The following is a 4,993-nucleotide window of genomic DNA, read 5'->3' as shown; positions in this document are numbered from 1 at the left end:
TTTACAAAAAAATAAGCTTCAAGTTGGAGCTTACTTTTTGCACGTATTTTGATCCCACTTATAAGTGAAAAAACAAACGGCCTAAAATTGTCGGCCCGCACTTATTAACTAAAAATCACTTAATAAGTGCAAAAATCAAACACTCTCTTGATCTTCCAACAAAAGAAAAAAAATACATAAATTGTAGATCAATAGCTTTGGAGCATACAAGTTGTACCAAGACATAGAAGAACAAAGAGATCTAATGGAGATTAATTTATAGAACCCATGAGGAGCAAGCTGTACTTGGTTGAGCAATTTAAAGTAAGTAGTTGGTCATAAGAATGACTCGGGTTCCAATGGCTTAAAAGGGACCACAATGTGTAAATGTTTACTGCTTATATAACTAAATCTGAAAACGGCCTCTCCATTTAAACTATGTTGGTGAGGTGACACCAAGCAAACCCTAACAATTAACCAACCAACCTGTAAACCCTATCTTCCAACTTTGTCCCTCTCTGTGGACATTGCCACCATCTAAGCCCAATTGTTTTAGTTCTCAAAGTTATTAATTCGACCGTTCAAAAAAAAAAAAGTTGTTTCATTAAAAAACAAAACAAAAAAAAGTTATTAATTCGACCAACTATTAATCCGTAATAATGTCTTGTAACATATCGTATCAACTAGCTCGGTCATAAACTTTTTTCAAAAATCATTATTAGTCTGATTTCTTCTAGAGTCGAATCACTGATATTTAAATTTTATTCTTTATTATAATACGTGCCATAAAATAGTTACATTTTTATGTCAATACTTTGTTAAATAAATTAAATATTCAATTAAGCCGAAGAAATAATAAGTGTTAAAAGAAACAAAAAAAATGTGTGAGAGGGCCGGTGAAAGGCGGTGGAAGTGAAACACAAGGGATGTGGCTTCAGCTTTGTTAGTTACTTAGAGTTGATTATTAAGATAAATAATCTGAATTTACACACAAGAAATTGGGGTGAGCAATAGGTGTGGAGTTTTAAAATCAATTAATATAATATAGATAATCCTAATTAGCTTGATTTTTACTTTTTTTTTTTTTGTTGAAAAAGCTTGTTTTTTACTTAATTAATTAAAATGTTGAGGTGGTGTTTGTTCAAGATTAAGAAAAGCTAGAGAATATGAAAAATCAAATTAAGAAATGTTATCTAGTTCGTCGTAATTTGTATTTCTAATGATTCTGATCCACTGACTTCTGAATTATAACAAATGACATCAAATTTATGTTTAGAATCTAACTAGTTATTCTAGTTACATAGCATTTCTCTAAATTGATGGTCCAGAAAACTATGGGATACACAACTTTTAAGAAGAGTTGAATGAAAAAAAAACTCTTCGAACAATAAGTCTAATTGTTCAGGGGTGACCCGTGAACAAAGCCACCAAAGCGTTCACTTTGGGCCCCAAACAATTAAGGGCCTCTTGTGTCTCAGTTTCGTATGTAACTTTCGAAAAAACTAATTATACTTTAAACCAATTTCAAACATAACTTAAGGCATAGTTTGGTGGTAGAGAGTTTAGATCTTGGATAGAAGGTCAAGGATTCAATTCCTACCCTTTGCATTGTTTAAATATTATTATTTTTTTCCAATATCTATTGTATAGGGCTATAATTTTTAATTTCGCTTGAGGCCTCCGATATACATGGGCCGGCTTTGCCGTAGTCTGAGGACCAAAATTAAAATTCACATCTAAATTGTACATAGTTGAAGAGAAAGTGAGAAACAGTCAATTTTATTTGGGAAGTTTTAAAAGCAAGCGTCTCCCTCTGAGACAAATACTCCCTGTGCGGTAAAAGTTTGTGAGTAAAGAAGGTGCCTTTAATTCTTATGAGAGGCGCTTATAAACTTCCCATTTTATTTTCACATTAAAATATATTTATTTATTTTTGATTAATTTCACATTTAGAAGTTAAAAAGCAGTTCTCTGTCTCTTACAGTGATTGCCTTTTAAAGACTGTAGAATTAAGAATTCAGAGGAAGTCTTGACTTTGACTTCGGATTTTAACTCTTGGCTTGATTTTAATAAAGCTGATGGAAGGGTCAAGTCACTAAAGACTAGAGAAAGCTTTCTTCTATTGATTTCCAGTTTCTGCCAAAAATTAATGTAAGGTGCTGTTTGTTTTTTTATTTTTTCAGATCTGAAATCTGAATTGGGTCCCTATTCAGATTTCAGATGTTTGTTTTTTGAAGTTAAGCAAATCTGAAAATTTGGCTGAATTGGACCAAGGTCTGAATTGGCTGAAAACTAGCCCATATTTTTCAGACTTCAAAATAAGTCTGAAACAAAGATCCAGTATCTGAAATATGTCAAATGTCATTTATGCCCCCGTCAATTCATGATATTCTCATGTTCCATCCTTCTACCATCACCACCAATCCGAACCGGACCACCAACAATCCGAACCAGACCACCACAAGACCACCATTAGACCACCACCACCATCACCACAAAACCCAACCACCACCAGACCACCAGACAAGAAGACCACCACAAATCCACCACCAGACAAGAACAACCACAAATCCACCATCAGACGACACCACCACCAGACAACAACAACACCACCAGACAACAACAACGACACCACCATCAGACTACTCAACCAGTTTCTAGGGTTTCAAAATGTCAATGGTTGATTCTCTACAACCAACCACCACTCCTATAATCCCTAAATATCTCTACTGTAATCCAAAAGAACACTACAGATTGAGTAATATTCGTTGTCTATCGAGGATTTCTCCTGTAAGTTCGTCCCGATTTGGTGGACACAATAATTCTATTGATAATCAGATTCTTCCTTCTTCTCTGATTGAAATTAAGTCAAGAAATTTTGAGGGTTTTGAAGTTTGTGGTGGTTTTTTGAAGAACCAGAGGTTTAATAGAGAGAGAAAGGTACGAGCTAATAGCTCATGTGAACAAGATGGTGATTCAAATGAGAAAGATGAAGGAAAATCAAATGAGAAGACTGGAGGAGCTGCTGTTAGTAAACCTTCATCATCATCTTCTTCTTCTTCTCCGTCCTCGCCTTCTAATCGTCAACGGAAACATGAGAAAATAGGGTGGTGGAAGATGGAGAGAGTTTGGGAGAGAGAGGTGGCGGCTGAGATAGATGGAGAGAGAGGAGGAGTTTAGGGTTTCTATTATTTTGTTTGTTGAAAGGTTTAGGGTTTCAATTTATTCAGGAGAGAGAGAAATAATTTAGGGTTTCTGAAATTAGTGTTTTTATTTATATAAAATATCCCAATAGGGGTATAAATGTCAAAATTTAAATTCAGACATAATAATTCAGATTTAAAAAACAAACATCCAATTTTTAAAAAGATTCAAGCATTTCAGATTCAGCCAATTCAGATTTAGCCAATTCAGATTCAGCCAATTCAGATTCAGACGCAAATAAGAAAACAAACAGCACCTAAGTGAAGAGTTTGTGGTTACTAAATCCTAATGCCTACTCAACACAAAAAAAAAAAAAAAAAAAAAAAAAAAATCCTAATGCCTATTGGACTTTTAAATCTTATAGAATTCAATTGTAGAGTGTTGGTACTAATAATTTCCCGAACTTTACATTTTTACTATTTCTTTTGTAATTTGTTGGAAAGTACGGATTCAGATTATCAAGAGACTAATAAACGCTGATTTTTCAAAGAAGAGCCGAACTATAGTTGGGAATTGGGATTGGTAGTTGTTAGTCCTAGACTCCTAGTCTTCTTCTAATTCTTACAAACACGAACAGATTCTAGACTCGTAATCAGAATTTTACTCACACTGTGTACTTCTAGTTTACAATCTAAGTCAATGTGACACATTTTCTCCTACGAATGTATTTATGTAGTCTAATTATGACTTTAGGTTGATTAATGACTTTTTTTTTTTGGTTAAGGATAGGTTGATTAATGACTTATATATACCATCTACACGAACAGATTCTAGACTCGTAATCAGAATTTTACTCACATTGTGTACTTCTAGTTTACAATCTAAGTCAAAGTGACACATTTTCTCCTACGAATGTATTTATGTAGTCTAATTATGACTTTAGGTTGATTAATGATTTTTTTTTTTGGTTAAGGATAGGTTGATTAATGACTTATATATACCATCTACACCAACTCGGTTACTCCTTAAATGCTAAGTTTGAAATTTTAAAAGTTCGAAATTGAAAAATACGTTTTGAGAAAATGATAACAAGGGAACCGTGAGATGGTTAGAAAGCGGTCAAGTAGGAGGTCTAAGTGAGACTGTGACTGTGAGAGTTGGTGGTTTAGTGTTGTTGTATATACATTTTTTTTTTGAACATAATACATTTTCTTTTGGTTAGCTATAGCATTTAGAATAGATTCTAGCTTCTAGCTAGTAAGCTTTTGTTTCCCAATTATACTACTCACATGCTTCAACTCATAGACTTCCTAGATCAATGTCTCTTTAGTGTGATGAAAATTATGCAAACTAAATATAGATATCATTACCCAAGAAAGCTCTTAGATTTAGATGTTACTATACTCCTACCATTATCTTCCCTAGTACAATCTACCATAAAACAATAAATTCATCATAAAATTCTGAGATGTCACCACACTCTTTTATGTTTTTCAAGTCGGAATAGTAAGCAAGTCAATACGACGAGTTTTTAGGATATTTTGTCCGATAATAAATAACCAATTCAAACCGCCGATAGTTATAATTTCATGGGAAATGCTAAGACAAAATGTCATTTGAACGGTCTCGATCAAAGTCAAACTTTGAAAAACTTTGATCAATTTTTGTCAAGGATCAAAAAGAGTCATTAAGTCACAAATTTTATCAAGGATCTTGTACATGTAGCACTCCCGTAATTTTATAAGTAGGTTTATGATTAAGTCTCTAAGATAGTAATCGACAAAATAGAGAGTGGGCTAGAGAGTGAAGTATTTGTACAAGTTGGGTTACTTAAAATTTAGTGAAGACAGAGACACCGCGTGGGTTGATT

The sequence above is a fragment of the Eschscholzia californica genome, unplaced genomic scaffold, assembly GCF_041429995.1.
Source record: "Eschscholzia californica isolate CP2 unplaced genomic scaffold, dmEscCali1.0.p SCAF_3, whole genome shotgun sequence".
Classification (NCBI taxonomy): domain Eukaryota; kingdom Viridiplantae; phylum Streptophyta; class Magnoliopsida; order Ranunculales; family Papaveraceae; genus Eschscholzia; species Eschscholzia californica.
The sequence above is the reverse complement of the archived record's forward strand: the minus strand, read 5'-3'. Positions refer to the sequence as shown.